Source organism: Glycine soja, chromosome 17 (genome assembly GCF_004193775.1).
Source record: "Glycine soja cultivar W05 chromosome 17, ASM419377v2, whole genome shotgun sequence".
In the NCBI taxonomy this organism is placed as follows: Eukaryota; Viridiplantae; Streptophyta; class Magnoliopsida; order Fabales; family Fabaceae; genus Glycine; species Glycine soja.
The window spans coordinates 14,443,976-14,471,727 of NC_041018.1; the positions used below are offsets into that span (position 1 = coordinate 14,443,976).

At 31.3% G+C, this 27,752-nt stretch overlaps 1 pseudogene; it reads left to right on the forward strand.

The window, feature by feature from the left end:
- The first annotated feature begins 10,040 nt into the window (after positions 1 to 10,040).
- On the forward strand, positions 10,041 to 12,408 carry LOC114391472 (annotated as a pseudogene).
- The last annotated feature ends 15,344 nt before the right edge of the window (positions 12,409 to 27,752 follow it).

The window sequence follows — 27,752 nt, forward strand, 5'->3', positions numbered from 1 at the left end:
CCACTTATCTTCGTACATATTAGATTATGGTTTCATTATTTTTGGGCCTTGTATTTAGGGCTCCATAATGTAGGTAGGGTACCCTAGAAATATATGATTTTTCAGCCTTTGTTTTTTAGGGCACCTAGACTAATTTTTGTATTAGGGGTAGTTTTGTAATTTCACATGAATTAAGTGAATATTTGATGTGTGCGTTGGGAAATAAATTTAATTGAATTGGGAGAATCCCAATCCAATTAAATTTTAGAGGGGGAGGTGAGCATTTGTTTGCTACACCCTATTGTCACATCATATAGTCACACTTTGTGTATGTCCTTCATGCTACATGTCTCATGACACCTAAGCACACTTAGTGGAGAATCTTAGACTTAATCTTGGATTAGTGGGATGAACCATAACTGAAATTCACTAATCATAATTAGTGAAATTTTGGCTCCACAAATTTAATTTCAAATTCAAGTGAAATTTGAATAGAAATTCAAATTTCCCTCCAATTTTGTGTGACACTTAGGCTATAAATATAGGCCATGTGTGTGCATTTTTTTCAACTTTGATCATTTGAGAATTACACTTCAAAGTTCAGATCTCATTTGAGGCACAAAATTTCGTGCTCCTTCTATCCTTCTCCCTCCACTCATCTTCTCCTACCTTCAAGCTCTTATCTATGGCTTCCTATGGTGGTGAGCTTCTTCTTGACTCATCTTCTCCTTGAAGTGGTGTCTCCAATTGTCTTTCTTCATTCTCCATTCCGCTGCCATGATCTTCAAGAAGCAAAGGACATCATTCATGAAGAAGATCCAAGGTGTATAAGCTCCATATGGAGCTACATCATGTGGTATGAGAGCATCTTCATCTAGGTGTTGAGGGAAGAAGCCCAGAGTTTCAAGAACCTCTGGATTTGAGGTCAAATCCTTTTCAAGGGGGAGGGAATGATGCAATCCTACCCCCCCAAGGGCATTAGATAGAAGACTCAGAGAAGATTGGGCCAGAGATGCAAGAGAAGGCCCTAGGGTTCTCACGAGCCTTGGGGTAGATTTCGGGCCTATGGGCTAAGTATGAGCCCACTTATCTTTGTACATATTATATTATGGTTTCATTATTTTTGGACCTTGTATTTAGGGCTCCATAATGTAGGTAGGGTACCCTAGAAATGTAGGATTTTTCTGCCCTTGTATTTTAGGGCAACTAGACTAGTTTTTGTATTAGGGGTAGTTTTGTAATTTCACATGCATTAAGTGAATATTTGATGTGTGTGTTGGGAAATAAATTTAATTGAATTGGGAGAATCCCAATCCAATTAAATTTTAGAGGGGGAGGTGAGCATTTGCTTGCTACACCCCATTGCCACATCATATAGTCACACATTGTGCATGTCCTTCATGCTTTACATGTCTTATGACACCTAAACACACTTAGTGGAGAATCTTGGACTTGATCTTGGATTAGTGGGCTGATACATAACTGAAATTCATTAATCATATGATGTGGACATCAAAGCCCAAGCCCAGATGGAAGCCCGAGGTGCAATACAAGGCCTAGGAGGACCCATGACAAGAGCAAGAGCTAAAAAGGCACAAGAAGCTTTGGAACATATGGTGATTATTCTGAGGGCAGTTCAAATGCAGGGAAAGGCCCAACACTTGGAGTCTCACAAGGGAGAGTTTCTAGTCCTATGTGTTGATTAAAAAAAATATATCAATAATAAAGTGCTTGCAGCCAATTTAGAGCCCTTGACCTCTAACTAAACTATGCCTCACTTTAACCACTAAGACATTTTAGCTATGCTTGTAATGTTGGGATTTTGCATTTCTCTTATTTTTGTTGTTGAGAACTAATTTGTACAAATCTTTGGAATGAATGGAAATAGAGAGCATTGTGGTTTTGTCAAAAAAAGTGTGAGCATTGTCTCTGCTAGGGTTCTTCCTTGAACCAACTGATCTTATCAAGAATTCACTAAATTCTTGTGGTGATCCTCTAGGCTTATCAAACCCCGTTGTTTGTGGTGCCTCTTTGATTTTCTTTCTTCCATATTTGTGTTCTTATATGCATTTCCGCACTTTCCAGAATTATGCTTTCTGCCCGATTTTCTCAAGTTCGTTCTGCACGTTTTACAAATCTGTTTTAAGTGTTTCTTGACCCTAAATTGCATTTCAGAGAGTCAGCTTTCTTCTCGTTTTGGAATCACTCAAATCCGAGTTCTGTAGACTGAGAATGGAATGAAAGTAAAAACTTGTTCTGGGTTTCTCTTCTTGGTGCGCGAATTCCATCCTAGAAGATCCGATTTTTTAACCAAGCACTTGGTTTCTCATCATCATAATTAGTGAAATTTTGGCTCCAAAATTTGGCTCCACAAATTCAATTTCAAATTCAAGTGAACTTTGAATATAAATTCAAATTTCCCTATAATTTTGTGTGACACTTATGCTATAAATAGAGGTCATGTGTGTGCATTTTTTTCAACTTTGATCATTTGAGAATTACACTTCAAAGTTCAATCCTCATTTGAGGCATGAAATTTCGTGCTCCTTCTTTCCTTATCCCTTCACTCATCTTTTCCTACCTTCAAACTCATATCCATGGCTTCCTATGGTGGTAAGCTTCTTCTTGACTCATCTTCTCCTTGAAGTGGCGTCTCCAATTGTCTTTCTTCCTTCTTCATTCCGCTGCCATGATCTTCAAGAAGCTAAGGACTTCATTCATGTAGAAGATCCAAAGTGTAAAAGCTCCATATGGAGCTACATGACAAAGAGTTTGAGTGAGAGTGATGAGAGTGAGAGGTTTCAAAGTTACTGAACTTCATGGTTTTCAACGCCTAACAATGATTAAAAGCTCTCACAACATTGTTTTTTTTTTAAAAAATAAATGTTAACGAAGTAACTCAAAAAATTGATGTTGAGTTTTCAAAGTTACTAAACTTCAGGGTTTTCAACGCCTAACAATGATTAAAAGATCTCACAACATTGGTTTTTTTTTTAAAATCGATGTTAATGAAGTAACTCAAAAAACCGATGTTGAGTTTTCTCTATGTTCTTCAGTAACATCAGTTTTTGGAGAGAAAAAAAGAGCATATGTATACACGAGTATGCAAACCAAAGGACTATGATGCTCAAGTAAGTATATGAATTAGGAGAGTAAAAGAAAGTGTATGTATACACGAGTATGCAAACAAGTGTGCATGTGTGTTCGAGATGTGAATGTTGTGAGGGTTCAAAGGAACCTAGTACTTATAGGAATGGAATGGAGCTATGTATCCTTGTTTTTAAGGGTTGTTATAGCCCTTGCAGATAATTATCGGCTTATAGATAATAGCTAGTAGCTTATAGATAAAGTTAGAGATAATATATAGCTTAGAGATAAAAACAAGTAGATAATTTAGTACTTAGAGATAAATGAATACATGTCAAGAGATAAAGGGGTTACGGTATATTCAAAAAATCAAGAGGTTAGAGATAACCTATTTGTTGAGGAGTCTAGTTGCTAAGGGTCAGACCTCCATGCTCCTGTGCCAGGGCTGACATGGAGGGTGGACTCGTGTCTCATGGTGCCACATAGGATGCTATGTGAATTTTGTGGACCTTGGATACTATATGACTGATGTTCTTTTACTGCTATTACATTTAAATTTTATGATAGTTGATAAATCGTTAGTTTCCTCGTCAATGCGGTTGTACACTTGTACTTTTGATTTACCTGCTCTGTGTCTCCCTTTCTTAGTTTTTTTTTCCTCTATCTTCTGCTTAAGAATGTGATTTTAGTTATGAACATTGTTATAGAATTTATCCATATGTGGTAGCATTTTTGCTACACATGCAGCAAATAATGTTTTAGGCATGGCCCTATGTCGCCCAAAGAAAATTATTTTTGGTCACATGACTGGGGTATCTTTGCTCAAAACTGGTCCTTAGTTGTATCAAATTTGAAATTTCCATTTTTGTCCACCTATTGCTACTACTTCTATTATGATTAACACCCTCAGAGGGGAACTCATTGGCATCAACATTGTAATTTGATTGGCTATTGTTCTTATTTGGTGGTTCTTCTTCAACCAATGGCAATGCTTCAAGTCCTATCCCTATCTCGATGTGTTTCTTCACAACCTCTATCAATGCAGCATCTCATACTTCAACCTCTATCTGGTTAAAAAAATCATACTAATTAAAACGTACACATTGTATTGGTTTTTTTCTAGGTACTTGCATGTTATTCAAAATGTAGGCTTTTTTAAATAAAAAAAGTCAACAAAATAGTGGTTGTGAATAATACTAATATGTATCTAACAAAAGTGAGAAGAAGAAAAAATTCAATCTTTTAGCATAAACAAAGGACCTTAAATAATAATATTTGACCTTTTGCTACACGCTCACTGTCACTCTCCTTAGGTGTTTTATTCTCTGTGGGAGTATTCTATTGTAGGAAAAATAGAAAGTGTGTTTAGATCTATCAAGTTTAATGTAGAATCTAACATGACTATGTTTAGTGAAGGATCTATAACTAACTGTTCTTAACAAAATCTGGAACCGTGACACATCAGGCTGGACGTGGTCGAGTGGGGTCTCAAACTTCACACGTCAGCTTGGAGAAATGTCTTTGACAAGTGGAGGGACCTGGAAAAAAATGACTCTGACGCTCAAGTAAGAATATGTGTAAGGAGAGTAAAGCAAGTATATGTTGTAATGGAGCTCGTATAAGCGAAAGAGAGAGAGGGGCACAAACTTAGAGATAATCTATTTGTTAAAGAGCCCAACTGCTAAGGCCAGGCGTTCACGCTCCTGTAGCAGAGCTGACACGGAAGGTGGACATGTGTCTTTAAGTGTCACGTAGGATGCCACGTGTATTTTGTAGGTCCTAGACAGTACACTAACTATACATACACACCACACACATGGTTGGTAGAAAGGTAGAATTGAGAAAGCGAGACTAACAAATAAGGTCCCCAACATAGAAAGTGTGGTTGTTGGCCCAAATAGTGTAGTTAATGGAATGGTTCCAACCACCATTGGCACCCACAATGTGGTCAGTGACAATGACTATAGTGGAGAAGAGTAGTAAGAGGGAACATGTGAGATTCCCCATACTTGTTGTTAAGATATTTCTTATACTTGTTTTAAAGATATTTCTCCTTTCTTCTTTAAATTGAAGTTTGATCTTCTTTGATTTCCTTTGTTTCTAAGAAATTTATTGAATCTCTTCACAAAAAGTCTGAAATCATCTTCTTCTTTTATTTCATTCAAGTCCTCTTTGTCACTTTCTTCTTGAATAGAAGATGAGGCTTTAAGTGCAATTCCTTTCTTTTTCTTGTCATTTTCTTCATGTTAGTTTAGTCTCATAAGTTCCATTTTGTGTTCCTGAAGCTTTCCAAAAAGAGTTGCAAGAGTCATGTTAGCGAGATCTCTCGATTCTGCAATTGCAGTTACCTTTGGTTGCCATTGCCTGCTTAAACATCTCAACACTTTGTTAATGACATCTTCATTAGGAAATATTTTTCCCAATGATTAACTATATGTGTAAATCTCTTTTGAATATCTTGTATGGTCTTATTTTGATTCATTCTAAACAATTCATATTTATGTGTGAGAGTGTTTATTCTAGGTCTCTTTACATCAGTTGTCCCTTCATGGGTTACTTATAATGTATCCCACTTTTTTTTTTTGCATTTTTACAATTTGAAACTCTAAAATATTCATCCATGCCCAATGTAGAATTAATTATTTTCTTGGCTTTTAAATTATATTGAACCTTTCTTCTTTCATCTTTATCCCATTGTTCTCTAGGTTTTTCTATAGTTGCATTTCCCACTACCATTGTAGGAATGAAGGGACCAATATCAATGGCTTCCCATATATTTAAATCTATGGCTTCTGTAAAGATCTGCATTTGGGTTTTCCAATAGTGATAACCCTCACCATTGAAAATAAGAGGCCTATTAATAGAATTTCCTTCAGGAAATGGAAAGTTAGATGAGGCCATAATTATTCTTGAAGTTTTTAAACTTTAGACAAGAATCCTGCTCTGATACCACTTTTTGGACAAGTGGCCTCAATAACTTAAGACGGGGGAGGGGGGGTAAATTAAGTCTTACAAAATTTCCACTAACAAACTTTTAACTCCCTTTTAAATGATAGACTCAGAATGCAGAAAAACAAGAAGAAGTAATTAATTTAATAATGTTCTTTTAATTGCACACGATAAAATAATCTGCAATAAAATAAATAAGATAAGGGAAGGGAGAATTTCAAACTTGATTTATACTGCTTCGGCCACTTCCCGTGCCTACGTCCAGTCCTCAAGCAACCCACTTAAGATTTTCCACTATCTCTGTAAATCCTTTACAGATTTTGAACACACCTTGGAATCCCTCACCCTTGTGTTCAAGATTCTCATAATCCAAGAGACACACCGTCTCTTGATTACAACTAAGTTCAAGAGATGAACAAAAAGATTTCTCTCCTTTAGAGTAACTGATACAAATTGAAGATCCTAGAGGAATTTCTCTCTTTTGAGATGATAATACAAATTGAAGTTCCTAGATGAATTCTCAATAGATTTGCAAGTGTTGGGCCAATAGTTGTTGAGAGAGCATTTGACAATTAGGTTCTCTTAGAATATCTCTCTCTTACTTTTTGATGTCAACCACACATATATATAGGCCCATCGTGCCTTTTCAAAATGGTTTAAAAAGATGTGTCTTTTCAAAAAGCTTTTCTAAAATTTTCTCACTGGTAATCGATTACAGGTTTTTGGTAATGGATTACATAGTTATATTTTGAAGGGTCATGACTTTTCAAAGTGTTTTCTGAAGTGTTGTTATTGGTAATCGATTATAAACATTTGGTAATCGATTACAAGATTCAAATTTCAAATTTCAAAACTCTTTTGAAAAGCTTATTTGCAAACTCTTCTTCTGGTAATCGATTACACTGCCTGATAATCAGTTACCAGAGCATTTGATCTCTTGGAAACAATTTTTTTAAGGCAAAAACCAATCAACCAATGAAATTGAAGGCTTGGAAAGGGGAATCCGTAGATCTCTTAGAAGGTAAGTAAGTCATTGTAATTCACAAGTTGCAGAAGCAAGTGCTCGATATTCAGCTTCGGAAGAGGAATGTAAGACTGTAGTTTGCTTCTTGGTTTTCCATGAAACAAGCGAATTGCCTATAAAGAAGCAATAACCAGTAATAGAGCGCCTAGAGTCAATGCATGTTGCCCAATCAGCATCACTAAACCTATGTAGATAAGGAGAGCAAGTCCTTGGAAAAAAATAAGTATTTTCCTGGACACCCTTTGAGATATTGAAGAATGCGAACAGTTGCAACATGATGAGCTTTTGTTGGTTTTGACATAAATTGACTTAGTTGTTGTGTAGCAAAAACCGAGGAACTAAATACCTCTATATTAAAATGAGGAACAAATATTATATTTTAGCCCTTTTCTTTTAAAAATATTTTTTAATAATCTCTTCTAAAATGTTGGGTGCAATCAACTTGTCGCTCTTTTTCTAATTTTGCTCATTTCTATCAGGATTGGACTAGTTATTTTTTCCAATCTATTTACTTGAAATTTTGGGACAAACTCATTTATATTTGCAAATAAAACATGGGGAAATTATTTTTTTGACCTCCAAGCATTACTAGTTTTTTTTTATAGGCTCCAAGTATTACTAGTATATACCTCTTTTTTATAGTTTTGTTTTTCAAAAATATCCCTTTTTGGGAAACTATTTTTTAGAATGAGTTAAAATTTGAACGGGTTTCAAAAATAAAATTTTAACACATTCCAAAAAATACTTTCTAGGAGCCAATTTTCAGGTAAAGAAAAATAGGGTATCGATTTCTTTTAAGGGGGCAAACCTTTGCAATGTTTGAGATAGTCTGTGACGGTGACGTCATAGTCACAAAGAACTCGGATGCTTGATTATGTTTTTTGCAGCATCTTCAACTGGAGGTGTTTCGTTGGTTTCTTAGCCTAAGGAATGGTTTCTTTTGAGTTCTTTGGCACTGGAGCAAAGTGACATGGCAGAATCGATTTCTTCAGTGGATGGTGCATTCCTTGTATAAGGAACTGCTTCTTACCAATAAAAAACCATTATTTTCATAGAATTTGTACTCCCCAACCACAAGAACAATAGAAAGGAAGAAAAGAGATGAAAGGTCAACAGGTAGGTGGGGAACGCTCCAAAAAAAGCTCTTTTTGAAGGAAGAAAAGAGAACAGTAGATGTAGATGAATTGAAACATTTATCACATTTCTTTTAAAATTGTGGATATTACTGTTGATTATGAAATTTGTGCATATGTACCATTGAATGTCCAGACGACTGTTGTGTAGCATTTTTTTCACTATGTTGCATTGTTCACTATTAATTTATGCATTGTTGAGCATGTTGCACAGTTCATTTGTACTGCTTATTTTTTTTTGTTGATGTTGTTAAGTGTCAATTTTTTTATTCTCTTTGACATGGATCCTAATGAGTATAATTATCAATGTTACTATAGTTATTTGCAAAACCAATCACTCACTACTAGTGACAATTCTCAAAATCCACTACAATATGTTATTTATCGACCATCCCGTACGAGTGAAAATTCTCAAAATCAACTGCAATATGTTGTGTCCTCCATCACCCCGTACTAGTGAAAATTCTCAAAATCCACCACAATATGTTATGTATCCACCACCCCCACACATGTGGTATACACATCTTTTATCGAATATAGAGCCACCTACCGATGGTAGTTCTTACAAAATCCATAAATTTATAGTCAACCATAAACTCTCACAAACTCAAACACGTGTTATAGGCCTTCTTTATCTAATATTGCACTTCCTAGCAATGAAATTGAATCACCCATCGGTGTAGACAGTATTCAACTAGACAAAGGAGATCAAAATTCAAGTGGAAAAAAAGTCATACCGCATTCTGAGTGACAGAATATGTGATTCTCATTCGATCGTGGCTCAATCTGTCAAAGGATTCAATTATAGGAGTCAACCAAACATCAAAGCAATATTGGGCAATGATTAAAAATGCGTACAACAATGACAATGTGCGTCAAAGTGGGCAATTTTGTGAAAAAAATTGGACTCAATTAAAATCTCGATGGAATAGGATCTATCCTCCAGTTCAAAAGTTTAACGGGTGCTACAAACAAGCAGATAAACATAAGAGAAGTGGAAGTTCGGAGAATGATGCTATGGCTGATGCTCATATGATTTATTCACAAGATACAGGTAAAAAATTTAAGGTTGAGCATGTTTGGTTGTTGTTGAAAGATCAACCAAAATTCGATGCATAATTTTTGTCAAAGTGTTCAAAAAGAACAAAGGTTTCTGCTTCTGGAAATTACTCGTCGTCGTCTAACCCAAAGACACTCGTTGAAGTCGAAGAATATGATACGCCATCGCCAATATCTCTCCCAATTGGACAAAAAGCAGCAAAAAGGAAGAGCAAAGGAAAAGAATCTTCTAACACTCTCGATTTATCTGGCATAGAAAGTGTAATGAAAGACAAAAATGTGAACACATCAAAACTTATTCAGTTAAAGGAGGCACATGAAAGGTGTCTGCAAGAACAGGAGCGACGTATGGAGTATGGAATCCTCATGAAGGATACATCCAACATGTCTGAACAGCAACGCAAAGACCATGCAAAGTATTTTGACCATATTAGGAAAAAACTAGGATATTAATTTTTTTTCTTCTTATGTATGAATGTTATGCTAATGTTGTGTTTGATATTTAATTTTAGTAGTGTAGGTCTTTGTTGTATCTTAAATTTAGAATTTTATGTTGGAAAACTAGTCGTTATGAATGTAGCCGTTATAAAACTGGTCGTTGCAAAACTAGTTGTTAGGAAAGTAGCCATTACGGAAGTAGTCATTTAAAACTAGCCATTATGAAACTAGACGTTATGAAAGTAGTCGTTAATGAAACTTGACATTATAAATGAAGCTATATAAATGTCCAATGTTTCAACATTCTCACATATTCTCATACAAAATGCTCAATATTTTTCTCTTATTTCAAACACTTTGGTTACCGTATAATGGATCCAAATATCGATTTAGATGAAGTTCTAGATCAAATGATTGATGAGGAATTTGAAGACAACACCAATGAAGAAATCATTAGGTTGACTCTTAAAAGCCAACAACAACTACATGGCAACACCACTAGGCATAGCCAAAGAAGAAAAGTGGTACATCGTAATCGTGAAGAAGGTCATGATCAATTGTTTAGTGACTATTTTTAAGAAAATTCTGTGTACACAAACATTAAGTTCCGAAGAAGGTTTCGTATGCGAAGACACATGTTTCTTCGAATTGTAGACGCGCTCAACAACCATGATGAATACTTTCAATTGAGGGTTGATACACTACGTCGAAAAGGCCTATCTCCATTGCAGAAGTACGCAACTGCTATTCATATATTGGCTTATGGATCACCTGCTGACAGTGTGGATGAATACATTCTAATTGGTGAAACAACTGCAGTGGAATGATTGGAGCGATTTGTATCAGGCATCTGTACCATATTTGAGAATAAGTACTTGAGAAGACCAAATAACAAAGACAACAAACGACTACTACAAATAGGAGCGGCACGTGGATTTCTAAGTATGTTAGGTTCCATTGATTATATCCATTGGGAATGGAAAAATTATCCAATTGCTTGGAATGATCAATTTTGTCGAGGTGATCATCGCAATCCAATAATCATTCTTGAAGTTGTGACATCACAAGACTTGTGGATTTGACATGCATTTTTTGGAATCGCCGGTTCAAATAATGACATTACTGTGTTAAATAGATCTAGTGTGTTTGATAAAGTTTTGTCAGGACGTGCATCCGCAGTGCAATTCATAGTGAATAGAACACAATATAATATGAGATACTATTTAGCGGATGACATTTATCCAAACTTTGCTACATTTCTGAAGACCATCTCAATGCCACAAGGAGAAAAGCAAAAATTATTTGTACAGCGACAAGAATTGGCAAGAAAGGATGTAGAATAGACATTTGGAGTGCTCCAATCTCGATTCGCAATTATATGTGGTCTGACATGTTTTTGGGATGGTGGTAAAATGAAGAATATCATCCATGCATGCATCATATTGTATAACATGATCGTTGAGGACAAACATGACATATATCAAAATAATATAGATTACGATAGTGTAGGTAATAACACTTCAACATTTGAAGTATCTTTAGGTGCTCTCACCCTAGTATCAAATCAACATACCTTCAAAAGAGAGCACAACTTAATGATAAACAAAAACACAATCAACTTCAAGCAAATTTAGTTGAGTATATTTGAGAACATTTCGGAAATGAAAATAATAATTAATTTTATGTAATATTTTTTATTTTCATCATTATGTTTTTTTTATTTCAATGTCATTGAATTTAATTATCTATTATTATGTAAAAATGTATTTTTTGTTGTTATACGTTTCCTTTTAATGTTATGTAATTTTTTATTTTTTATTTATATTTAATATTTTCTTCATTTATTCATATTTATTATTTGTATATATAAAAAATGAAAAAATGAATTAATTATTTTATTGGAATAATAATTAAGTTATAATAAAATAATTTAAATGTTTGGATTTTTTTAAGTTTACTATGGTTTCTTGCATTGGAGTAAAATTTTGTATAAGTTTTTTATGAATGACATGACATTGTGTGAACCACAAAAAGTGATGCAGAGATAAAAAAAAATAATTAAGAAATCCATATAAGAAACTTGCCCTAAAGATACTTTTATTGTCCCAAAAAATTTACTTCTCAATCTAAGAAGTGATTTCACCCACAAACGTGTTAGAATTTTGGTGATAACTTCACTTAAATGTTTTTTTTCATGATTATAGGAATGACCACAAATCCCAACAATCCAATAACCCAATTAGTCCAAACTAATCCAAACAAAAAAAAAAGGATTGATTTTGATCATTGATTCATATTAAATCTAAAATATTAAGATTCGAAGAGTTTGGATGAAGTCTAAGATTTCAATTTTAAGAATCTAATTCGTTCCATTCCACCTAATTACTTACTATTTTTTATTTACTTTAATTATTATTTTTATGTTAAAATATATTTTTAATCTCTATAAAATACTCAAACTAAATTTATTTTTAATTTTATAAATTTTGTTTATTTTTTTATTCTCATAAAATTAAAATATGTTTTTTAATCTGAAATTAGGTTTGGACAAATTTAAATTTATGCTACATTTTTATAATTTAAATTTTAAAATGTAACTTTTAAGATTAAAAATCGCCACAAATAATTTTTTTTTATTTGGGGGCCTCGATGTTGGATCTATTTTTTGTTGTTTGAATTTTAGGTTTGTTTGCAGGTCTAATTGCGATTGCAAGAAAGAGTGAAAGCAACAAATATTAAGAGATTCACAGTGTTTTCGAGGTGGGGGAGATTTTGGGAGGTTCATGGTTGTTGTTGTGGTGGTTGATGATAGTTTCAAGATGGTGGTGGTTTGTGGAGGTTTATAGTGGGATGAATCAAGGTAATTTGCAGAAGTTTCAAATGATGAGAGTATAATGCCATCGCTCCCTATGTCGCTGTCAAATCATGGCAACATAGGGTGCAGGTTCTGATTCATCATTCCTCAACAGGAAGTGTTCGTTGGTGAAGTCGAGGTTTTCCATGGTGACACAATCTGCGCATTGGAGAAGACTAAGGAGTGAGACCAATGGACTCGCCGTCGTGAGGTTCAGGATCAAAGGATAGCTCCTCCTCAGCTTCCACGATAGTTTTATAGCCAGAGAAGTTGGTTCGGTGGGAGATTTGAAAGCGTGAAAGATAAGTATCGATAACTAGAGAAATCAGGGGGGAAAAACAGAGAACACAAAGTTACACTAGTCTAATTTTCAGGAGACACACATCATCACACTTAAGTTTGGAATTATCTGAATGTATAAAAAAGTAATAGAGTAAATAGTCACTTTTGTTCCTGAATGTGTAATTCACTGACAAATGCGTCCTTGAAGATAAAAATACAAAATTTAGTCCCCGAAAGTGTAAAAAATACGTAAATATATTTGGCCGTTAACTTCCGTCCATCACTTTTAATAAAATAGCCTAGGTGGTACAGAGGGACAAACTTGTCAATGAAATGATTGTCAACATAGTCATCTCTAATTGTCAGCATAGGGGCATATTTGTCATATAATATTTTTTGACTTTTCGTCTTCCCACTCCGCTGACAAATGCGTCCCAGAAAAATTAAAACATAAAATTTAGTACTCGAAAGTGTAAAAAGTGTGACAAATATATCCAGATGTTAATAATAGATTGTGACTAAGTATTATAATTTTGAAAAATTTATAATGATTACGACAAAATTTTGAGAGAGATATATCACACCGGTAAGTGTTTATTTTCGTTATATAATTTTTAAACTTCATCAACGGTTGAAACATGAATACAATATTATTAATGGAAATGAATTTTTATTGTTTTGACGAATTTTTCTTACTTTTCTTCGACTACAAAAAAAAAAATCAATCGTTTGGTTGTTAACTCTTGAATAAATGCTATCAACACACAAAAAAAAATTACTGTAAAACGATAAGAAAATTATTGTTTTTATTTAATCAAACACTATTTATATAATTTTTTTAATAAATTTTTCATAATAAAATATGAATGTCTATTAGTATCTGCAATGATATCAAATTACCGATTATAATAAAAGTTTGTTGATTTTTATTTTTTTAAAATCATACACAATTATTTTTTATTGACTAATCATTTTAAAAATCATGACCTTAAAAAAATCATTCGAAAGGAGGTGAGTGTTTTTTACAAATTAAAAGTGTCATTGCAATTACAATTTTTCCTAAAAATTATTCATGGATCTAATTTAACTATAATGTTTTACAATAAGTATTTTTTTTTACTTGAACCTTTCATGCAAGAGAATGTAAAAAAATTATTTATAGTTTATAAAACGAGTATTCATTTTTCTTTTAGACTCAATTTGATTTACGAGTTTGTTAAAAAAAAATTGTCACAATGATTATAAATTTTTTCAAATTATAATAATTAGTTATAATCTACTATTTACGTTTGGATATATTTGTCATACTTTTTACACTTTTGGGGACTAGATCTTGTATTTTTATCTTTTAGGAACACATTTGTAAGTTGAATGAAAAGGCGAAAAATCAAAAAAATATTATATGACAAATATGTCAATCGGGCTAAAGTTAATAGCCGGATATATTTGTCGCACTTTTTATACTTTCATGGACTAAATTTTGTATTTTCATCTTTTAGGGACGCATTTGTCAACGAATTACACAATTAGAGACAAAAGTGATTATTTATCCAAAATTATATAATATAATTTTTTATTATACATTTTTTTTACATGAACTAAATCCAAACTTTACATATTTTATAGAAAAAAATATTTTAATCTTTTTATTTTTGAACGGTAGAGTTTGAATATTTTACCCCTTCTCAATTTATTGTATTTTTTGTATAATTTTATAGCTACTCATAAATTATTACTATGATTATGTAAGGACCAATAAAAGCAGTATGAACGTTGGAAATCAAAGATAAATTTATTAATGGTAAAGATTTAGGAAAAAATTACAGTGATTACTTTTAGTTAAGATTTCCGATAGTCACTTATCGACATGTTATTAAAATATTATTTTCCTTTACATTCTTCAAAATACCGTTTGATGACTCTTTCTTCTTCCAATAACTCCTTGTTTATTTATTTTTTTGATTACATTACATGGTTAGTTATGCCAAAAAATGATATGGTTAATTTTTTTTCTTTTTGGATTTTTTAATTTTTTAATCAGAGATGAAACTTGATTTAAATCAGGAAAAATTGAAGGTCATCGTTAATGATTGGTTAGATATTATTTTTGGATTAAAACATTTCTATCTGGCTAGTTACTGTATTAAACTAGAAATACATGCTGTATAATATTCACTGATAAAATTTTCTTCAAATAAACATTATTACATAATTTTTCTTTTATTTTAGAAATTTAAACACACACTAACAAGTCTATGGAAAGTCTATGAAATATAAAATTTACTTAAAAAAAATTCATACCACAGAATTTTGATTGCCGAAGATGCCAAAGGAAAAGAAGTTGCAGAGGTATTCTAAAGCGCTGAACAAATGCTGAAAATGGATGTGTATTTATACACCCTAAAACGCCAACACTGATGGCGTTTTCTACTTATCCTAAATCGCCAACACTGATGGCGTTTTAAGCTGATCTTAAATCGCCAATCTTACTGGCGTTTTCCATGTACACAGACCTGCCCTCTGAAAAAGCTGAAACCTGACACAGCAGGGAAAAGCTGACCCTAGCTGGTGTCGCCAAGCTAACCAGCGATTTCACTCTGCATGGCCATTGCACCAGTGCAGGTGGCGATACCACTGGTGTCGCCAGTGGCACGAGCGACATTGCCACGTGTCGCATGCGGACGGGACGCGCCACTCATGCTAACATTTTGCATGAAATTTCCATGCAGGGCATGTTCAAAAGAGCACCCTCATGGAAAATGTTTCAAAACAACCCTAAATGGGGAAATAGTTTGTAAAAGAACCCCATTTGGGAAAATTTGCCAGTTGATGATAGTTTCGAGATGGTTGTGGTTTGTGGAGGTTTATAGTGGGGTGAATCAAGGTAATTTGCGGAGGTTTCAAATGACGAGAGCACAATGCCATCGCTCCCTATGTTGCTGTCAAATCATGGCAACATAGGGTGTAGGTTCTGATTCATCGTTCCTCGATCTTCTGGAAGTGTTCGTTGGTGAAGTCGAGGTTGTCCATGGTGACACAATCTGCACATTGGAGAAGACTAAGGAGTGAGACCAATGGACTCGTCGTCGTGAGGTTCAGGATTAAAGGATAGCTCCTCCTCAGCTTCCACGATAGTTTTATAGCCAGAGAAGTTGGTTCGGTGGGAGATTTGAAAGCGTGAAAGATAAGCATCGATAACTAGAGAAATCAGGGGAAAAAAACAGAGAACACAAAGTTACACTTGTCTAATTTTTAGGAGACACACATCATCACACTTTAAGTTTGGAATTTTCTGAATGTATAAAAAAGTAATAGAATAAATAGTCACTTTTGTTCCTGAATGTGTAATTCACTGACAAATGCGTCATTGAAGATAAAAATACAAAATTTAGTCCCCGAAAGTGTAAAAAATACGTAAATATATTTGGCCGTTAACTTTCGTCCATCACTTTTAATAAAATAGTCTATGTGGCACAGAGGGACAAACTTGTCACTGAAATGATTGCCAACATAGTCATCTCTAATTGTCAGCATAGGGGCATATTTGTCATATAATCTTTTTTTGACTTTTCGTCTTCCCACTCTGCTGACAAATGCGTCCCTGAAAGATTAAAACATAAAATTTAGTACTCGAAAGTGTAAAAAGTGTGACAAATATATCCAGATGTTAATAATAGATTGTGACTAAGTATTATAATTTTGAAAAATTTATAATGATTACGACAAAATTTTGGGAGAGATATATCACACCAGTAAGTGTCTGTTTTCGTTATATAATTTTTAAACTTCATCAACGGTTGAAACATGAATACAATATTATTAATGGAAATGAATTTTTATTGTTTTGACGAATTTTTCTTACTTTTATTCGACTACCAAAAAAAAATCAATCGTTTGGTTGTTAACTCTTGAATAAATGTGATCAACACACAAAAAAAATTACTGTAAAATGATAAAAAAATTATTGTTTTTGTTTAATCAAACACTATTTATATAATTTTTTTAATAAATTTTTCATAATAAAATATGAATGTCTATTAGTATCTGCAATGACATCAAATTACCGATTATAATAAAAGTTTGTTGGTTTTTATTTTTTTTTAAAATCATACACAATTATTTTTTATTGACTAATCATTTAAAAAATCATGACCTTAAAAAAATCATTCAAAAGGAGGTGAGTGTTTTTTACAAATTAAAAGTGTCATTGCAATTAGAATTTTCCCTAAAAATTATTCATGGGTCTAATTTAACTATAATGTTTTACAATAAATATTTTTTTTACTTGAACCTTTCATGCAAGAGAATGTAAAAAAATTATTTATAGTTTACAAAACGAGTATTCATTTTTCTTTTAGACTCAATTTGATTTACGAGTTTGTTAAAATAATTGTCACAATGATTATAAATTTTTTCAAATTATAATAATTAGTTATAATCTACTATTTACGTTTGGATATATTTGTCGCACTTTTTACACTTTTGGGGATTAGATCTTGTATTTTCATCTTTCAAGGACACATTTGTCAGTGGAATAGGAAGACGAAAAATCAAAAAAATATTATATGACAAATATGTCAATATACTGACAAGCAGAGATGACCACGTCGATAATCATTTTAGTGAAAAATTTGTCTCTTTGTACCATGTAGGCTATTTTACTAACGGTGACGGGCTAAAGTTAATAGCCGGATATATTTGTCGCACTTTTTATACTTTTATGGACTAAATTTTGTATTTTCATCTTTTAGGGACGCATTTGTCAATGAATTACACAATTAGAAACAAAAGTGATTATTTATCCAAAATTATATAATATAATTTTTTATTATACACTTTTTTTACATGAACTAAATCCAAACTTTACATATTTTGTAGGAAAAAATATTTTAATCTTTTTATTTTTGAACGGTAGAGTTTGAATATTTTACCCCTTCTCAATTTATTGTATTTTTTGTATAATTTTATAGCTACTCATAAATTATTACTATGATTATGTAAGGATCAATAAAAGCAGTATGAACGTTGGAAATTAAAGATAAATTTATTAATGGTAAAGATTTAGGAAAAAATTACAGTGATTACTTTTAGTTAAGATTTATATTTTATAAATATTAAACTTATAAAATTTGTAATCATTCATAAATCTTAAGCTCCTGCGATAGTCACTTAGCTACATGTTATTAAAATATTATTTTCCTTTACATTCTTCAAAATACCGTTTGATGACTCTTTCTTCTTCCTATAACTCCTTGTTTATTTTTTTTTATTACATTACATGGTTAGTTGTGCCAAAAAAATGATATGGTTAATTTTTTTTCTTTTTGGATTTTTTAATTTTTTAATCAGAGATGAAACTTGATTTAAATCAGGAAAAATTGAAGGTCATCGTTAATGATTGGTTAGATATTATTTTTGGATTAAAACATTTCTATCTGGCTAGTTACTGTATTAAACTAGAAATACATGCTGTATATAATAACAAAGAGAGATAGTAATTTTTTGTTAATATACGCATATAGCTCGAATTTGGGTATGTCTTTATACCTTTGGCTTGGTTATGTTTTGGGTATGTTCCCTTCCTAAAAATTAACATAACCACCCAGCGTGCATATTATGCATAATTTAAAATAAAAAGAACAATTGATATCAAATTGGGCATCTAAATGCACATGGTTATATACCATACTTTCATGCTAGCATTTTTATTATTTTGTCTTATTGTTGTCTAGGAAGAAACATTTTACTATGGGTGCCAGAGAATTTTCTTGCAAGAAATTCCAAAATACTGCTCCAATACAATTGCTTTATCCCATATGTCCTGTAGTTTTTGTACCTTGTTCAGGAATCCTCCTCAAAATTCTCATGCACAAGTATTAAATTTACGGTTCCTTAACTTATGTGTTTCTCCTTTTGTGCTTCCTTCAGATTCTTCTCATTCCTTTCTTTAGCGGAGCCAATGCACACACATACATATGGCTTAAATTATATATTGAATTATATATGACTGATAAAGTTTAAATAACCGAGATGGGAAAAGTTTATCAGCTTTTTGATTGTAAGATTCCATTCTACGCCTGAAAAAGAGAAAATTTGTTAGCAAATGAAGAGCTATATTGTTTAAAAGAAACAAACATGCTGGAGCTTTGTGGGATTTCTTGCAAACATGATTTGGAAAAAAATAATGTTTAGCTCCTTAATTTATATTCCTCTAGTTCAAAATGATTTTTTCAAATAAGCTAGATACACCAAGACTTTTAGCTCAATTGATTGAATTAAATATAAAAATATCATAAATATCTGTAACTGTATTTAATTTTTTACTTATAAAAAAATATGAGATGAGATGCAGGACCCTTTAATAATTTTGAAATCACATACATCAGCACTTGTTTATTTAATAAAGTATGTAGGATGTCTTTTCATGCCTGATAGATTATTTTGGGTGGATTTCATGCCTGGTGATAGGTGATACAAAACAGTCGCTGCTATGTACGAAATAAAACAATATATAATACACCACACATACTACATCAAATTTTAGCCCGAGAGAAATAAAAATGAAAAGAGAAAAAAAAAAGAATTTAAAAAATCAGTGTTTGCATACAATTACAAAAATATTAAAGTTTAAATATATTCTTAGTTTCTTAAATTTAAAATAATTTTTTTTCTTAAATATTAAATTTGGTTTTTCTAGTTCCTGTCATTTGTAAAAAAATCATTTTAGTCTTTCTATCGAAAAGTCTTTTGTTTAGACACGGTAAAAATGAATACTAAAAAACAACATATGATAGAGTATTTAATAATAAGAATATAAAATCAAAGTAGATTATCATAAAAACGACCTGTATGGACTGAAACTGAAAAGATCAATTTTATATTTGGAAGCCCAAAAAGTAAACTTATTTTTATTTAAGTGGTTGAAAATATGTTGAAGTTAAAGCTCTAACATAAGCTGAATAGTCTAATTTAATTTATTTTTGAAGGAACAATTATTATTTTTTATCTCTTGAAAATAACTAATACAGTATAAGTGATTATCTTTTCATAGGGTCAGTTTGTTACGAATGAAATAAAAGGATTTTGGTATAAGATAATTTACTAACTATTTTTTAGAAATAAATAAACGAAAGCTAATTTAAGTTTATTAACAATTATAAAAAATATTTTTTTAAAAGAAAAAAATAATTTTATGAGAAGCATGTCAAGATAGCTAATGATTTTAATATTTTTTTTACTCTTTTAAATTTTTATGATTTATAAAAACTAAAACAACTCACAAAAAACTAAAGACTTTATTGTTTTACTTTGTTTAAAGAAATTACCTTTTTATATAAAAAAAAGAGTTGTAAATTTGATACATGAAAAAGGGCTAAGTAGTGGTGTATCAAAATTGACAGCTGTATGACGTATTTGACATCTTTTATCCTTAAAAAAAAAAAAAAAAGTTATGATTAAGTTATACGAGGAAAACAACCTTAATTCATATTGTAAAGCAAGTCGCATGAATGGTGATAAAAAGAAAAGTTAGTTCTAATCAGTAGTGATCTCAAACAGGTGCGTTAATTAAATCCTCAGAAATTTTTGTCACTTACAGAAATTAAATTTTATCCGATGCGAGTAGGTATCATTTCTCTGATTTTGTTTAGTTGGGATGTACGCTGTGGTAGGGTTGGTAATAATGATTAAAAGGTAGGGATAGTCCGTAGATTAAAAAATGATTTTTGCTAAGAGAGGGATTATTAGAATTCATGCTAAGAAAGAAAATATTAGAATATAAGTATGAGGTGAAATTTTTTTACAAAGAAAAAAGTTAAATATTACATAAATAAAAAAATATTCATAAATTTAAATTTTAAGTAAAATGTGATATCATATTTATTAATGTAATTTTTTATAATCTAGTGTTGAAAATCTATTTTGTGATTACTCTCTTAGTTGCGTAATATTTTCATAGTTCTCTTTAGTTTCTCTATCTCCCTTTTAAATTTTTTTATTTCAATTATTTTTAAAAAAATCTTCTATTCTCTCTCTTCTCCCGTGTATGTTTTGCTGCCGGAGGCAGGGAAGATACGAGAGGATCTAAACATACCATTTTTGGTTTCGGTAGGCTAACTAGCTAGCTACTAATAAATATTTTTTTTATAAATATTAATTGTTAGTTTATTAATTTTTATTAATAGGGGAGATTAAATTCATAATTTTTTTTTATTTTTATTTTTAACCATTCACTCAATCTTGTATCTCCTACTAAGAAATCTTATAAGTCTTCCTCCCATTCAATTTCTCAACAAAAACGAAAAGAAAAGAAATTCTTTTGTAACTAATTATTCTTTAATTTAAATGATCCAGTTCCCATATGTATGCACTAGAGAGAGTGAGTGAGGGATAATGATTAGAGACTTATAATGAAATGTACTCCCTGGAGAGTTGAGTTGGTAGATATGTGCTGAGTTACATGCTAGATAAAATAAAGGTGGTTTTTTTAGGTACTACACTCTCTAAAATATGTCTAATATATACTAGTTTGGGGATATTTTTTCAAACTACACCTGATTCAAGCTTTGCATGGAAGTCGGGTTCTAACACTCCGACTTTCCTTTTTTCTTTTTTTTATAAATAAGTTTATATATTATTAAAATTAAATATTATATTATACAAAATTATTTTTAATTGATTTTAAAATTATTTATTTATTAAATTAATTTATGTAATATTATTTTATAATTCAATTTTGTTATTAAGAAAATGATATTATTAAATTTAAGTATTTTTTTTATATCATTTAAATTATTTAAGATATTTTTTGGGTGAATATATGTTTTAAAATCTGAATTTTGTATAATAATATATTTATTTTAGTAAATATTTATTTTGTATAATAATATGAATTTTAAAATTTTTAATTTAACTATTTTACTAAATATAATTAGTTTTTTTTATGTTATTAGATTAAATTAAAAATGATAAAACTAAAGCTTTTAACAATTTATTTATATAAGAACATTATACAAGTACAAAATTAAAAAAAAAATTATGATTTGGACCCTTGCAAGTATGCTTAAGAGCTCATATTCTGCATTTCTTTAAAATTATGTCGAATACATTAATGATATTTGTGACTCATTTTTTCTATAATTTGAACGTCAAAGAATAAAAAAAATGATTTCGTGCACCAGTTCCATGGACTAACACCTCAAAATACAAGTACAAAATAAAAAAAAAACTATGATTTGGACCCTTGCAACTATGGTTAAGTACTCATATTCTGCATTTTTTTCAAATTATGTCGAACACATTAATGATATTTGTGACTCATTTTTTCTATAGCTTGAACGTCAAAGAATCCCAAAAAAATGATTTTGTGCACCAGTTCCATGGACTAACACCTCAAAATACAAAATAAAAAAAAACTATGATTTGGACCCTTGCAACTATGGTTAAGTACCCATGTTCTGCATTTTTTTCAAATTATGTCGAACACATTAATGATATTTGTGACTCATTTTTTCTATAGTTTGAACGTCAAATAATCCAAAAAAAATGATTTCGTGCACCAGTTCCATGGACTAACACCTCAAAATACAAGTACAAAATAAAAAAAAACTATGATTTGGATCCTTGCAAGTATGCTTAAGAGCCCATGTTCTGCATTTCTTTAAAATTATGTCGAACACATTAATGATATTTGTGACTCATTTTTTCTATAGTTTGAACGTTAAAGAATCCAAAAAAAAAAAATTATTCCGTGCACCAGTTCCATGGACTAACACCTCAAAATACAAGTACAAAATAAAAAAAAATTATGATTTGGACCCTTGCAACTATGCTTAAGAGCCCATGTTCTGCATTTCTTTAAAATTATGTCGAACACATTAATGATATTTGTGACTCATTTTTTCTATAGTTTGAATGTCAAAGAATCTAAAAAAAAATATTTCGTGCATCAGTTCCATGGAATAACACCTCAAAATACAAGTACAAAATAAAAAAAAACTATGATTTGGACCCTTGCAACTATGGTTAAGTACCCATGTTCTGCATTTTTTTCAAATTATTTCGAACACATTAATGATATTTGTGACTCATTTTTTCTATAGTTTGAACGTCAAAGAATCCAAAAAAAATTATATTATGCACCAGTTTCATAGAATAACACCTCAAAATACAAGTACAAAATCAAAAAAATTATGATTTGGACACTTTTTCCATGGTAATAACGCCAAAAACTCCAAAAAAAAAATATTCGTGACACACTGCAATTTTCACAAATCAATTTTTTTACTCTAAAATTATAATGGACTTCTGCTGCATCAATTATCAGGGATAAATCACAGTCGAAATTGACAACACTCGGCAATTTCCATAGGTCTCTAAAAAAATAAATGTCTTACTAGTAAAACTGACATGACATGGACTATTCAATTTTTTTTCACTCTGATAATTATAATGGACTTACACTCCATCAATTACCAGAGATAAATCACAGTCAAAATTGACAACACTCAGCAATTTACACACGTCTCTAAAAAAATAAATGTCGCACCAATAAAACTGACATGACATGGACAACTCAATTTTTTTCACTCTGATAATTATAATGGACTTCTGCTCCATGAATTACCAGGGATAAATCACAGTTGAAATTGACAACACTCGGCAATTTCCACACATCTCTAAAAAAATTAATGTCTCACTAGTAAAACTGACATGACGTGGACAACTCAATTTTTTTTTCACTCAGTTGTTTTTTTCACTCGGCAATTTGCACATTATGGACCCTTGTAAATATGCTTAAGTGTTCATTTACCCGTTCATCTAAATGCACAGTTAACTAGTGACTCACTCAACTATAACCAAATTCTATAAATATCATTACAACTAAAGACATTCGTAACAATTTCAAATTTTCACCTCAATCCCTACCACAATGTGGCACCTAACTGCATATGTTTGTGTTTACTACGACGGCCAAATTTGCAATACTAATGAGGGCACCACCTTCATTAGTAACAACACAAAAACTTTCATGGTCGACAAGGTCATAACCTTTACACAATTGCTTGAACTTGTTCACCAAAAACTAAACATTGACCCATAACAACATATCCAACATCTCCATTTTCGGTGCCCTATATTTGAGTCAAAACAACGTTATATGTACACATCTTTTATTCTGCGAGATGATGCTGATGTTCGACAAATATTCAACATTTTTTACAACAATCCATCACTACCATTTGTGGAGTTATTTGCCATAATCTGTCACAATAATAACCCAACATGGCTCAACCTCTAATCTTGAGGACTTAGGTGAATACGAGACTTGTTGGCTCAAAAACATGATAGTGATACGGACTCCTCTTCCGGGCCCGAAGGAAGTAACCTGTCTCCATCCCATGAACCTATATTTAAACGGGATTGGTAATCTACGGATCATTCATGTCTAAGTTATTTCTTCTTTGAGATTTTCATGTAATATCTTATGTCTGTCTTCAGTTATCACTTTACGTATTGAAATAATTTTTCCTTTAAATTTAAATTAGCAATTTTTAGTTTATCCACTTTTATTGTAGTAGTTGACATGGTAACATAACTGTCAAAATTCACAATACTTTGTCATTTACACTACACTGTTTTTAAAAATTAAATGTCTCATCGACAAAACTGACATGAAATGGACAACTCATAATCTCTTTATTCACTTTGAAAATAATGATCGACGTTTGCTGCTTTAATTACAAGGGAAAAATCACAATCCAAATTGACAATACTCTGCAATTTGCACACGTATCTAAAAATTAAATGTCTCACCTGCAAAACTGTCATGAAATGGACAGCTCATAATCTCTTTATTCACTCTGAAAATCATCATGAACGTCTGCTGCTTTAATTACATGGGAAAAATCACAGTCCAAATTAACAACACTCTGCATTATGAGTTGTCCATTTCATGTCAGTTTTACAGGTGAGACATTTAATTTTTAGAGACGTGTGCAAAACTGACATGAGATGGACAATTCATAATCTCTTTGTTCACTCTGAAATTATAATGGATGTATGCTACATCACTTACTAGGGAAAAAGAAACATTGGATTCCAATACACATCAACGTGGCAAAATACTCATACAACTATAAATAACACAACACAGACACAATGCAAACACACAATCTCACACAACATAATTTCACAAACCAAATTCAATCTTATTACTATGTCATTTTTGGGAGAAACAAGCAGTCAGACCATTACTAACTCCAGATTAGCTTTTATTTTTCCAAATGGATCAATCAGTTACAACCAAACTGGTGTTTGTTTTCAAAGTCTCATTCCAACACCAATGCGAGTTCCTAACAACTGTTCTTTTGATACACTCAAGCGTAGAATGCACAACACCCTTCAACTAACCAACGATTAATTACTGAATGAAATCTACTACCGACAACCATTCATAGATGCAGGTCAACAATATTTTTTTTTCAATCTTTACAATTGAAAAATGATGATGATGTTTACACAATGTTAACGTGCAATGAGCAATACTCGTGTGTTGGCCCTATAGAATTATTATGTACCATTATTAACATCGGATGCTATACTCAACCTGCTTCAATCAACCATCACTTCTACTCATGATGCAATTATGTATTACAACGGGAAGTGGAACATACCACGTCAAGGTGAGTTTTTGGGTTACTCCTTTACTGGAACTAATCCAATAAGATTTGGCATTCCTTCGGGATGTGGCATGGAGAAACTCAAGGATTTAATCAAGCAAGTTGCACCTATAGGGGTTCCCCCTAATGGAATTCACGGATCACAATTGGTTAGATGATTATTCTTTCGACAACCAGGTCATTCTAAGTATTCCGAAAATTTGATTGAATATGACATAACAAAATTGAAAAATGATGAAGACGTGCTAAAGGTGTTAGCATAATCCAACTATTGGAAACGATTCTACACAATAGAAATTTTGGCTATTTTTAGCAAACCAGCAATCTAAATAGAAGAAGACAAGTATTTTGCACAACATATTTCATATCCTCATTAGTTTTGTTATGTTTGCGTTGTAATTGTAATTTTTAATATGTTTCATTATTGTCGAGTATCATTTCAGTTAATGTAATCTGAGTATTTTGTCTATGACAGATTTGTCATATATTTTTTTGCGGTGTTTTTTTTTACTCTATTTTAATACTACTAACTAATTTTATTATTTTTTAATTACAAAAACATACAAAAATTAACAAAACATAAATTTAACTACACAATTACATATAACATAAATAAAAAATTATACTCTAATTTTATCCAATTTTTATATTTTTCTTTATATATATTTCTCTTTAAAAAATTATAAAATAATATTACATAAATTAATTTAATAAATAAATAATTTTAAAATCAATTAAAAATATATTTATATGATATAATATTTAATTTTAATAATATATAAACTTATTTATAAAAAAAAGGAAGAAGGAAAGTCGAAGTGCCAGAGCCTGGTTTCCGTGAAAAGCTTGAAACAAGTGTAGTTTAAAAAAATAGTGTATATTAGACATATTTTGGAGAGAGAGAGTGTAGTATGGTAAAAAAAACCAATATATGTTGTGGTCTGGATTTTGATATTAAAAGACAGAATCGATGTGAAAAAAACAAATAAAAAAATGGAGAGAGAAAGAGTGGGGACAGAAAAATATACTCCCTGGATAGTTGTAGATATATATGCGTTGGGTTACATGCTAGATAAAACATATATTCTGGTCTGGATTTTTTATATTAAAAGAGAGAATGGAAGTAGGAAGAAAAAAAAAGAGAGGGTAGGGGACCAAGGAGATATGAAAAATGATATACATAGCAGACTATAAACAGTACTTTTTAGACCAGTGATTCTTATATTATTTGTTCCGTCTATTTTGCCATTCAAATTTTGATATAATATATGGGAGATTAGTTCACTCATAAGATAAGATGTGACACAGCTGATAAATAACATGCATTCTTTTAAGTATACGTTAGGAATTTGATTTTTAAATATGTAAATAAAAAAGCACATGTACGCGAAAAGAAAAGTTTTTCCTTAAATGATTTTTTTTTTTATGAATTAGTCTCAATGACTTATGGTTGTGAGAAAAATCCCTTGGTGTGTCAGCAGAAGAAAATATCGGAGGAGATTAGTTAATTAAGGTCGCTTTGTAATTTGCACGCAAAGCTTCCGAGATTAATCGGGGACTGTCCTATATTCCATTGCATTGAAAAGGCTGCGTGGATTTGTATTTTATTTCATGTACGACTTAATCATGCTATGTAGTACATTATTATTTTATCTCATTATTGTAGACGTGTAGTCGCTTCATTTGATATATAGAATTGATATACAGAATAAAAATTAGTTAGACTCCAGAGTTATCTGAGAAGTAGACTCAAAATATTAATTAAAAATTATTCAAAATGAGAATATGGTAGATAAAGTGGATAAAATGGGTAAATATCCTCCTGATTTTTGGATCATTCCTTTCACCTACTAAAAAGTATGTTCTAATCTTTTAGTCATTGAGTTAATTTGTTGATTAACGATCTTTCAATATCTTGCCCATGCACAACGCATGGACTCGTACTTTTGGTTGCCGTACATTATTAATTTGTTTTATATGGCGTGATCTTTATATTCTTCATGTGCAAGATTAATCATGTTTGGACGATGTTGATTTTACAATAGCTGCAATGTGTTTTTTAGTGGATTTTGAACGCAGACAAATAAAATTCTTGCAAGTGAAACACATTTACAACCTATATATATATTCAGTTTATCTAAGATCACGTTTCATGCTATATGTTAAGTTAACTAGTGTTAGGGTAGTTTACAGAAAGTTTTGGGTTCAAACCTAACATTGTACTTACAAAAAAAAGTTAAACGATGTTCTAGTTTTATACGAAATTC